The sequence below is a fragment of the Arachis ipaensis genome, chromosome B10 (genome assembly GCF_059453495.1).
Source record: "Arachis ipaensis isolate K30076 ecotype BB chromosome B10, ASM5945349v1, whole genome shotgun sequence".
Classification (NCBI taxonomy): Eukaryota; Viridiplantae; Streptophyta; class Magnoliopsida; order Fabales; family Fabaceae; genus Arachis; species Arachis ipaensis.
In genome coordinates this window covers 72,649,630-72,661,748 of record NC_142435.1, presented here as the reverse complement: position 1 = coordinate 72,661,748, position 12,119 = coordinate 72,649,630, and positions in this window count along the sequence as shown.

Sequence of the window (12,119 nt, the reverse complement as noted above, 5' to 3'; positions counted from 1 at the left end):
CTCTCTGAACATCCTATAGTAGATGATGTTTTTGTGACCGAATTCAGAAAATACCATAGGATCTGTAGTCTTGATGCTGACGAAACCAAATATAAGTTAGTGACCCTAGACCTTGAGGATCGAGTTTACTATGGGAGGGCTAATGACTCTGATCCCTATTTCTTTTTTATGTATGACTGCCTGTTTACCCGTTTGGGGTTACCTTCCCATTCTCTGACTTTGAAATAGAGGTGTTGTCCCATTGTAGGGTAGCTCCTACCCAATTTCATCCCAATTCCTGGGGGTTCCTCAAAATTTACTGACTTGTCAGCCAGGAGCTCGATTTCCCGATTTCTTTAAAGATGTTTTTCTATATTTTTCACTTAACAAAGCCTTTTAGTGCTTTAAATAAACAAAATAAACAACAGTGGGTTTCCTTCCGAGCTATACAAGGCTGGAAAGTTTTTTCCATTTTTGATGAGTCTTTTCACAACATCAAAAATTTCTTTTTCAAAGTCCAAGCTATTGAGGGCCATCATCCCTTTTTCCTTAACGAAAACCATGAGCCTTGATTTCCTCTATACTGGGTAGAAACAGCCCCTGTAGAAAAATACAGCCTGGTAGATTTGGAAGAGGTAGAAGAGGCTGTGGTCAAATTTTTTCGAGAGGCTTGGGGACAGGCTCCAAACCTGGACACTAAGAAATTTCTTCTTGGATCTCCGAGCTATGTCAAGACTGAGACAGGTAGTTTTTGTTTTTGACTTTGTAGGCAATTTTGATTACTTCCGAATTATGTGCTAATCATTTTTGTTTCTCTTTTTTGAAAAAAAGAAAAGCTGGTCGACGACTTACCAAAAGGTGTAGGAAGCTAAGAGGAATGCTCACGCTAGAGCTGCTGCACAGGAGGTCAGAACATCTGCCACTTCTTCTTCTAAAAAGTCAGGCTTGGGGACTTATTCTTCTCGCCAATTTTGCTAAATCCAATTCCTACACCTCCTCTACCTCCTCCTGCCCCTACCCCCGCCCCCCCGTTTTTTCTTCCTCGAAACATAAAAAGAAAAAATGCAAGATCTCGAAAGCTGGTGCCTCTAACATCGGGGACACTGGTTTTGAGGGAGTGAAATTTTCCAGGAAGCACATCCTTCCATATTGCCAAATTGCTATTGATGATGCTGCTATCCAAAATCATCTTCAGGTCTTAATCCGAGGGGGACTTCGAACTGCCAGGGTCTGTACCTCTCTTCTTGATATATTGGACAAAAACCCCTTTGAGTTTGACTCAACATTCTTTGGAGAATCTCCAGGGGCGAATTGCTATGTATCAAGAAGATGAGAAGAGGTTGCAGGAGGAGAACACTTGGGTGAAGGAAGAACTTTCTAAATCCCAAGAGAGGGAGAAGAAGTTGATGGCCTCTTGTGCAATGGCTGAGGGCTTGAAGGAGAAAGCCGAGCAGAACTACGTCAGGGTCTTTTTGGCCAATATTGACTTGAAAAAAGAGGTAGAAACACTTCGGGAGGGTTATCAGGACTTGGAAGACTCCATTGTTGAGGGCACTGAAGAGGTGTTCAGGGTGCTGAAACAACAGGTCGGAGTTATTACTCCCGACATGGACCTGTCTTCTCTTCATCCTGACACGGTTGTCATCAATGGAGAGATAGTTTTTTTTCCTCGTCCTGAAACTGACTCCAAGCTGAAGATAGCAGGGCACACATAATTGAATCCCCGCCTCGCAAATTCGAATTGCCAAGTTCTTCTTGATGATAAGTCATCTTATGCTAGCTTTTTAAGTATTTTTCATTTGTTCCATTAGGTTTTATGCACTTTCTTGTATTAGAAGTAAGTAATTTGGAGTGGTTTTGCATGGTTTTTTTAAATTAATCAACCATCCTTTATTTGACACTAAATAATGAGGTTTAAGCTAAAATTAGTTGGTTTATAGACCTTGGGAATTGTTGAAACTTTGATTGGTTATTTTGATTACTTGTAGGTGAAGAAATGGTGGAAAAATGAATTGTCGGCACACTTTTAAAGTTAAACCACGCTTTGGACGTTAGGCCACGCTTTGGAAAGCATGACCTAAGGAAACAAAAGCGTGGCGCATCAACCAAGGGAGAAAGGCCTATAGCGCTAAGTGAACTCTCTTAACTAAGCACCCAAGGAACCAATATTCACAAGGCAAAACTCATAGCGCTCAGTTAACTGAGTTAACTTTGTCGTGGGGCTCAGCAAAGAAATGCAAGGCGCGCGCAACAACAAGGAAGGGGGCAGCCAAGGTTCAAACCCATGCTAGCAAGGGGAAGCACGCTACAAGTCCTTGCAAGAAAATAATTCAAAATGGCTTCACCAAGTTTTGAACTTTGCATCCAGGGAGCCAAGAGAGGTGCTACAAAAGGAAGGCAAGGGCGCTTAGTTACCTTACTTAACTGAGCGCTAGTGCAAGGAAAATGTGCACCAAAATTGGGGGAAGCAAGGCTCGAAGGAGGAGCTTCCACTCAAAGCAAAAGGCGCTGAGTTATGTTACTTGACTGAGCGCCACTTTGCCAAGGAAATTAGCCACAATTGCATCCACCAGGGCTCGAAAGTGGAGCTCACTCCAAGACTTGTAGCGCTAAGTTGAACCAGTTAAATGAGCACTATGAAGAAAGGTTGGCACGAGCCTAGGAGGAAGCATATGTAGCGCTCAGTTACCTTACATGACTGAGCGCTCCACTGAAGGTGGTTCCTTAGCCCAATTTCAATCAGAAACCAATTGTGGATCCAATTCTTCACCAAATGAAAAGCCCATTCCAAATTCTGAATATCAAAAATAGAAATTGTATAAATAGGACTTAGTTTGATTTAGAGAAGAACCTGGGACTTTTACTTTCACTTTTGAACCTTCTTTTATTTTTAGTTTTATTTTGAGCTCACTTTTACATTTTAGCTTTGAATTGGGATTGAGAGCTGAGTTCTCTTCTTCCTAGTTCTTACTTCTACAATTCTTACTTTCTGTTTTTAAATTTTGGATTGAGATTAAAGCAATTCTATTTCAAATATTGATCTAAAATCTTTTTGTTCTTCTTCTGCATAATCTTAGTGAATTGAAATTTAAATCTGAGTTTCCTTTATTGCTTTCATTTTCTTTTCTTCTGCAAATTGTTTTCTTCTATTTTGGATCTTGAATTGAGATTGAAGAGTTCTATTGATTCAATTGATCTAAGAGTATGGTTTTAATCTTCTCTGCTGTTTTTAAATTTCATTTTCTTTTGCAATTTAGTTTCTGTTTGATCAAGGAAGGAATTGAGATCTAGACTTGTTTTCTAGTCTCATTTATTTCCTAAGATTTTCAATTCCTCTTCTAGCTTTTACAGATGAGCTGAATTTACTTTCTGTTTTGTTCTTCACTGTAATTTTCCAATTCTGTTTAGATCTACTGCACTTACTTCATCTTCTTTACTTTCTATTGTTAAATTTTGAATCCAAACTCCCCAAATTCCTTTAATCTTCAAGCAATTTAAGTTTCTCAGCAATTTAGATTCTAGCAATTTACATTTCTTGCACTTTAAGTTCCTGTAATTTACATTTCTTGCAATCTAAGTTTCAGTCATTTACAGTACTTGCACTTTAAGATTCAGCTATTTTACTTCTTCTGTTTTTTAATTTACTGTCAATTCTCCCTCTCCCTTTTAGTTTCATGCAATTTAGCTTCTATTGGTTATAATTCACTCAAATCATCAACTGTTTGCTTAACTAGACTAACCACCTAACTGAAATTGCTCAATCCTTCAATCCCTGTGGGATCGACCTCACTCTTGTGAGTAATTACTACTTGATGCGACCTAGTACACTTGCTGGTGAGTTTGGTGTGGAATCTGATTTCAACCCATCAAGTTTTTGGCGCCGTTGTTGGGGATTGATTAGATTGACAATGATTAAGTGAGGTGGCGGTATAGATTAGGCACTTTTTCTTTATTTTTCTTCATTTTTGGATAAGCACACTAACTGTTTGAGACTTTGTCTCTACTAATCCTAACTGCACTCAAGCTACAGAGTGCTTTGTTTGTGTTTCTAAACTTATGATAGGAGGAAGAAGTAATGACCTCACACCCTCTGATCTTGAGATACTTTGAAAGTTGAGAAGAGAAGCAAGAGATGGAAGGGAATCCCTCTAATTCACTAGAGGGAGTGGCCAACAATAACCCACCTCAGAAAATCAGTAGGCTGGAAGCAGAAGTGCAACCATTCACACAAAAGAAGAGAGTGATGGAACTTGAAGTAGCAAATTCAATCATAACCCAGAACAAGCAAATGCATCAACAACTTCAGCAATAAATGGAGTTGATGGCCAGGAAAATTAATGAGCTGCAAATTGCTGTAGTGAATGCACAAAGCCAAGCTCAAACCTCACACAGATGGAATCAATCTAAAAAATGTTTTGGGGCATTCAACTATGAGAAACGAAGTCTTGAGCAAGTACAATCTCCAAATAACACCTCAAGTTCGTTCCAACATAATTCTCATGGTGATGCACACAACCCATCCTGGAGGGCTCATTTTAACTTGAGGTAGGGTGAGCACCAAAATCAAGGACCAAGGAAACTCAATTATAACAACCTCAGCACCACAAACAAGCTCAACCACACCCCTACTAACAACACTCATTACACACTACCACAACCCACATACTTCCAACCCCATCACACTTCACCATTCTCCCAAAACAACTTCCATCAACCATGTCGTTCCACACAACCAAGACTAACTCCATGCTCTCAAAGAATCTCTAACCTAGAGATAATAATGGAGAAACTCATGGATAATTAAGCCCTAGAAATCAAAAACCAAGAAGCAGCACTCAGAAACCCTGAAGGAAAACTGAGGCAAGTGGCTAAATACATTTCAGAACTTAGTGAGAAGAGGGAAAATACCCTCTCCAGAGCCACTGAAGACAACTCAAGAGGCAACGAAAAAGCTACAAAGTGGAAGAACTGGAAAGCAATCATAGAGAAAAGTGAGAAGACTATGAAAAAAGGAGCCATTATCCAAGGAAAACAGTCCAGAGAAGTTTCACAAGAAGAGATAGAGGAAAGGAAGCGCACAGCAAGAGGAAAAAATCTAAGGCAACATGATTTTCAGCTTTCGTGATCAAAGAATAGAGGCTGTCAAGCTAGTGACAATAAAAGAGCGCTTGTTGGGAGACAACCCAACGTGAGGTAGTTCTCTTTTCATAGCTATTTCAATAAAAAGGTAGAGTAGTTTTATCTGTAGTGTAAGGAGCTAAGTTTGGTGTTTCACACTAAAACAATTTCAGGAAGAGTGATGGATGCTAAGTTTGGTGTTCCACCAAAAATCTTATTTGAGAACACATTTTCAGCTTCTGCATAATCAGTTGCCAGCTCCAAACAACCAGAGAAGCTACTTAGTAATTGTTTAGTTTTTAGTTCGTAGTCTGTTTTCTAGTTCATAGTTTGCTTTTCTATTTCATAGTATGTTTTCTTACTAAGAGCACATGTGGTTTTCTGCATATGTACAAACTGTTGTATAAGGCAAGGAACTAAGTTTGGTGTTCACACACCAACCTAAGTTCAGAAGTCTACAAACATACATGCATGCTAACCATTTTTCAAGTGCTTGGGGAATAAGCAACTTTAAATGTCATTGTAGAGGATCATCCAAGTCTTTGGAAGGATTATGCATTATCAACCAAAGAGATAAAGAGGAATGTGAAGACCAGCAATGATGCTGATAAGGAGTAAAGCAAGTAAACTCCAAAAGGTTGTATTGTTAATTGATTATTTTGTATTAGACACTGCTATGATTGGAAAGTGATATTGTACCCCTGTTTGTCTGCCTAGTATAGTTTCTCTGTAATTCAATAACTGAGATGCTTGATAGTTCACAACACTATACTCTTCAAAACTTGCTTGCACTCAATATTTCAAAAAGGGCAGTAGAGGACAGTTCTTTGAAAAGATGGATTGAGGAATTAAAAAGTTTTGAGGCAAGCAAAAGATTAGGAGAAGTGGTGGTTCTAGTTGTATGATTATATATTGAAGTTGCATGCTTATGAAAACTTGCATTGGAGCTCATAGACAGGACATAGAGTTCAAAGAAGTAGTGTGGAGATTCTCAAACATTTATTGATCCAAGGAGCAGCAAACAAAAGAAAATAAAGGAAACACAAAAAATAAAAGAACATGCCCAAGGCTCTGAGCATCAATTACTAGGCAGAAAAGAAGAAAGAAACAAGAACTCAAAGAGTTATTATCCTAGTAAATGCTTGTGGTCGAATTGTGTCAAAGAGAGAGGCTTGAGCAAGTAAATCCTCGGGGGTGCTTTAACACCTAATACCTTAAAACCAACTGGTTTAGGAGTATTGATTGAAAGCTTATCTAAAGAGCCGCTTTGAGACATAACACTTAGAGTCAAGGCCAAAACACAGAAACTATAAGCTGCTTCAAGGTGATAACCTATAGAGAGATCTCCATGATATCATTTGGATGAAAGTCCTAATATATAAGACTTCCAAGATGTGGGGACTAATAAGCACTAAAGCCCATGCGTGAGCATATATTTTAGAGTTCACCCCACTGTCACTTAATCACTTCACTCACAGGACATTACAAGTTATTTTTCAATCCATTCCAATTGAAAGAACCTTTGAGCATAATTCTTTTTTTGCTTGGGGACAAGCAAGGTTTAAGTTTGGTGTTGTGATGACAAGTCATCTTATGCTAGCTTTTTAAGCATTTTTCACTTGTTCCATTAGGTTTTATGCACTTTCTTGCATTAGAAGTAAGTAATTTGGAGTGGTTTTGCATGGTTTTGGTAAATTAATCAACCATCCTTTATTTAACACTAAATCATGAGGTTTAAGCTAAAATTAGTTGGTTTGTAGACCTTGTGAATTGTTGAAACTTTGATTGGTTGTTTTGATTACTTGTAGGTGAAGAAATGGTGGAAAAAGGGATTTTCGGCATGCTTTTGAAGTTAAAGCACGCTTTGGACCTTAGACCACGCTTTGGAAAGCGTGACCTAAGGAAACAAAAGCGTGGCGCATCAACCAAGGGAGCAAGGCCTATAGCGCTAAGTGAACTCTCTTAACTGAGCGCCCAAGGAACCAATATTCACAAGGCAAAACTCATAGCGCTCATTTAACTGAGTTAACTTTGTCGTGGGGCTCAGCAAAGAAATGCAAGGCGCAACAACAAGGAAGGGGGCAGCCAAGGTTCAAACCCGTGCTACCAAGGGGAAGCACACTACAAATCCTTGCAAGAAAATAAGCCAAAATGGCTTCATCAAGTTTCGAACTTTGCATCCAGGGAGCTAAGAGAGGCGCTACAAAAGGAAGGCAAGGGCGCTCAGTTACCTTACTTAACTGAGTGCTAGTGCAAGGAAAATGTGCACCAAAATTGGGAGAAGCAAGGCTCGAAGGAGGAGCTTCCACTCAAAGCAAAGGGCGCTGAGTTGTGTTACTTCACTGAGTGCCACTTTGCCAAGGAAATTAGCCACAATTTCATCCACCAGGGCTCGAAAGTGGAGCTCACCCCAAGACTTGTAGCGCTAAGATGAACCAGTTAGCTGAGCGCTATGAAGAAAGGTTAGCACGAGCCTGGGAGGAAGCATATGTAGCACTCAGTTACCTTAATGACTGAGCACTCGACCGAAGGTAGTTCCTTAGCCCAATTTCAATCAGAAACCAATTGTGGATCCAATTCTTCACCAAATGAAAAGCCCATTCTAAATTCTGAAGATCAAAAATAGAAAGTGTATAAATAGGACTTAGTTTGATTTAGACAAGAACCTGGGACTTTTACTTTCACTTTTGAACCTTCTTTTATTTTTAGTTTTATTTTGAGCTCACTTTTACATTTTAGCTTTGAATTGGGATTGAGAGCTAAGTTCTCTTCTTCCTAGTTCTTACTTCTACAATTCTTACTTTCTGTTTTTAAATTTTGGATTGAGATTTAAGGAATTCTATTTCAAATCTTGATCTAAAATCTTTTTGTTCTTCTTCTGCATAATCTTAGTGAATTGAAATTTAAATCAAAGTTTCCTTTACTGCTTTCATTTTCTTTTCTTCTGCAAATTGTGTTCTTCTGTTTTAGATCTTGAATTGAGATTGAAGAGTTCTATTGATTCAAATTCTGAGAATCATCTTCTACTCTTCCTCTCAATTAATCTAAGGGTTGGGTTTTAATCTTCTCTGTTGTTTTTAAAATTTCATTTTCTTTTGCAATTTAGTTTCTGTTTGATCAAGGAAAGAATTGAGATCTAAACTTGTTTTCTAGTCTCATTGATTTCCTGAGATTTTCAATTCATCTTCTAGCTTTTACAATTGAGCTGAATTTACTTTCTGTTTTGTTCTTTACTGCAATTTTCCAATTCTGTTTAGATCTACTGCACTTACTTCATCTTCTTTACTTTCTATTGTTAAATTTTGAATCCAAACTCCCCAAATCCCTTTAATCTTCAAGCAATTTAAGTTTCTCAGCAATTTAGATTCTAGCAATTTACATTTCTTGCACTTTAAGTTCCTGCAATTTACTTTTCTTGCAATCTAAGTTTCAGTCATTTACATTACTTGCACTTTAAGATTCAGCTATTTTACTTCTTCTGCTCTTTAATTTACTGTCAATTCTCCCTCTCCCTTTTAGTTTCATGCAATTTAGCTTCTGTTGGTTACAATTCACTCAAATCATCAACTGTTTGCTTAACTAAACTAACCACCTAACTAAAATTGCTCAATCCTTCAATCCCTGTGGGATCGACCTCACTCATGTGAGTAATTCCTACTTGATGCGGCCTAGTTCACTTGCTGGTGAGTTTGGTGTGGAATCTGATTTCAACCCATCAAGTTTTTGGCGCCGTTGTTGGGAATTGATTAGATTGACAATGATTAAGTGAGGTGGCGGTCTAGATTAAGCACTTTTTCTTTGTTTTTCTTCATTTTTGGATAAGCACACTAACTGTTTGAGACTTTGTCTCTACTAATCCTAACTGCACTCAAGCTACAGAGTGCTCTGTTTGTGTTTCTAAACTTATGATAGGAGGAAGAAGTAATGACCTCACACCCTCTGATCTTGAGATACTTTGAAAGTTGAGAAGAGAAGCAAGAGATGGAAGGGAAGCCCTCTAATTCACTAGAGGGAGTGGCCAACAATAACCCACCCCAGAAAATTAGTAGGCTAGAAGCAGAAGTGCAACCATTCACACAAAAGAAGAGAGTGATGGAACTTGAAGTAGCAAATTCAATCATAACCCAGAACAAGCAAATGCATCAACAACTTCAGCAATAAATGGAGTTGATGGCCAGGAAAATTAATGAGCTGCAAATTGCTGTAGTGAATGCACAAAGCCAAGCTCAAACCTCACACAGATGGAATCAATCTAAAAGATGTTTTGGGGCATTCAACTATGAGAAACGAAGTCTTGAGCAAGTGCAATCTCCAAATAACACCTCAAGTTCGTTCCAACATAATTCTCATGGTGATGCACACAACCCATCCTGGAGGGCTCATTTTAACTTGAGGTAGGGTGAGCACCAAAATCAAGGACCAAGGAAACTCAATTATAACAACCTCAGCACCACAAACAAGCACAACCACACCCCTACTAACAACACTCATTACACACTACCACAACCCACATACTTCCAACCCCATCACACTTCACCATTCTCCCAAAACAACTTCCATCAACCATGTCGTTCCACACAACCAAGACTAACTCCATGCTCTCAAAGAATATCTATCCTAGAGATAATAATGGAGAAACTCATGGATAATTAAGCCCTAGAAATCAAAAACCAAGAAGCAGCACTCAGAAACCTTGAAGGAAAATTGAGGCAAGTGGCTAAATACATTTCAGAACTTAGTGAGAAGAGGGAAAATACCCTCTCCAGTAAGGCTTTAAGAAAACTTTTTGCATCGATCACTTAAGGGACTTTCGTATCTCTTGTTTTCCATTACTTCAATCTCATACGTTCAATTTCGCTTTGCCTATTGAATCGTTTACATAACTTAGGTTATTCTTGAGATGCATTTTGTTCTGCTTGGGCTTTCCAACTTATAAGTCGTTAGCTATCTTATTTCTGAGCTGTTATGATCGACTTTTATAACCTTTTTACACCGACTTGTACCTTCTCGCTTTATCTTGCCGACCATGCAGGTCGGTCAATGGATTTTTGCACTTTTTCGAGCTTGCGTATTGTAGAATAGTAATAGAATTTAGAGAGAAGCAAGTACTATTATTAATGCAAAGTAACTTTACAAGGATGCTTTAGCTACTAAGGGATTAAAAATTCTTTTACCCGTAGTCCTTGCTTTGATGCCTCGTTAAAACCCCCTCTAGGAAAACCCTTTTTCAGAAAAAAACTATGAAGTCGGGAAAAAGAGTACACTAGGGAGCGAGGTTCGCTTCTAGCTATAATACCTTTTCATATTGCAAGCGTGCCACGACCTTGGGAGCTCGGCACCACTCAGGTCGGACACTTTATAATATCCCTTTCCCAAGACTTCAACTATCTTGTAAGGTCCTTTCCAGTTTGCAGCAAGCTTCCCTTTGCCCGACTTGTTTACCCCGATGTCATTTCTAATCAGAACTAAGTCGTCTGAGGCAAAACTTTTTGAAATGACTTTCTTGTTGAATCTTCTTGTCATCCTTTGTTTTAACGTTGCTTCTCTTACCTGGGCTTGTTCTCAGACTTCTGGGAGTAGTTCAAGTTCCTCTTTATGAGCTTGAACGTTACCGACCTCATCATAAAATATTACCCGTGGACTTTGCTCATTGACCTCAACAGGGATCATGGCTTCTATTCCATACGCAAGTCGGAAAGGGGTTTCGCCTATGGTTGAATGAGGTGTAGTCCGGTAAGCCCATAACACTTGAGGAAGCTTTTCAGCCCAAGCCCCTTTTGCTTCCTGGAGCCTTTTCTTTAATCCTGCCAGTATAACCTTGTTGGCTACCTTGACTTGACCATTTACTTGGGGATGCTCTACCGAGGTGATTGGTGCTTGATTTTCATACTGGCTACTAGATTCCTGAATATAGAATCAGTGAACTGGATACCATTATTCGTAGTAATAGAATGGGGGACCCCAAACTGGGTAATGATATTCTTGTATAAAAACTTCAGACTTCTTTGTGCCGTAATAGTAACTAATGGCTCTGCTTCAATCCACTTGGTGAAATAGTCCAGTCCTACAATAAAGCATTTTACTTTTCCAGGCGCTTGAGGAAAAGGTCCGAGTAGGTCCAATTCCCATTTTTCAAAAGGCCATGGAGAAGTTATGTTAGTAAGTTCTTCTGAGGGAGCGACGTGGAATTTTGCATGCATCTGACAAGGTTGGCACTTCTTTATGAAGTCGGTGGCATCTTTTTGCAGGGTCGGCCAGAAGAACCCAGCTCGGATTACTTTTCTGGCCGGGAATCTTGCTCCGAGATGATTCTCATAGATGCCATTATGCACTTCCTCCAGGACTTCCTCCGCCTTAGAGGTCGGGACGCACTTTAACAATGGTGTTGATATCTCCCTTCTATAAAGGACATTTTTCACCAAAGTGTAGCTCTGTTCTTCCCTCTGAATCTTCTTGGCCTCTTTCTGTTCCTCAAGTAAGATGTCGAATTTTAAATATTCGATCAGAGGAGTCATCCATCCAAGGTCTAAGCCGAATACTTCTAAGATGTCTGACCTGCTATCTGTTTTTGCAACTGAGGGCCCTTTGAGAGTTTCCTATATCAAGCTTTTATCATTTCCTCCTGGCTTGGTACTTGCCAACTTGGAGAGGGCATCGGCTCTACTGTTGAGCTCCCGAGTTATGTGCCTAACCTCGGTCTCTAGAAATCGCCTAAGGTACTCCATAGTTTTTTCCAAGTACCTTTTCATGTTGGGGTCCCTTGCCTGGTACTCCCCATTAATCTTAGAAGTCACTATTTGGGAGTCACTAAAGACTATCACTTCGGTTGCGCCGACTTTCTTGGCCAACTTTAATCCGGCAATCAGAGCTTCATATTCAGCTTGATTATTAGAAGTTGGAAATTCAAATTTAAGGGACACCTCTATTTGATTTCCCACTTGGTTAGCCAATATTATGCCTGCCCCACTTCTGACTTTATTGGAGGACCCATCCACATATAACTCTCAGGTTGTGGGGGCCTT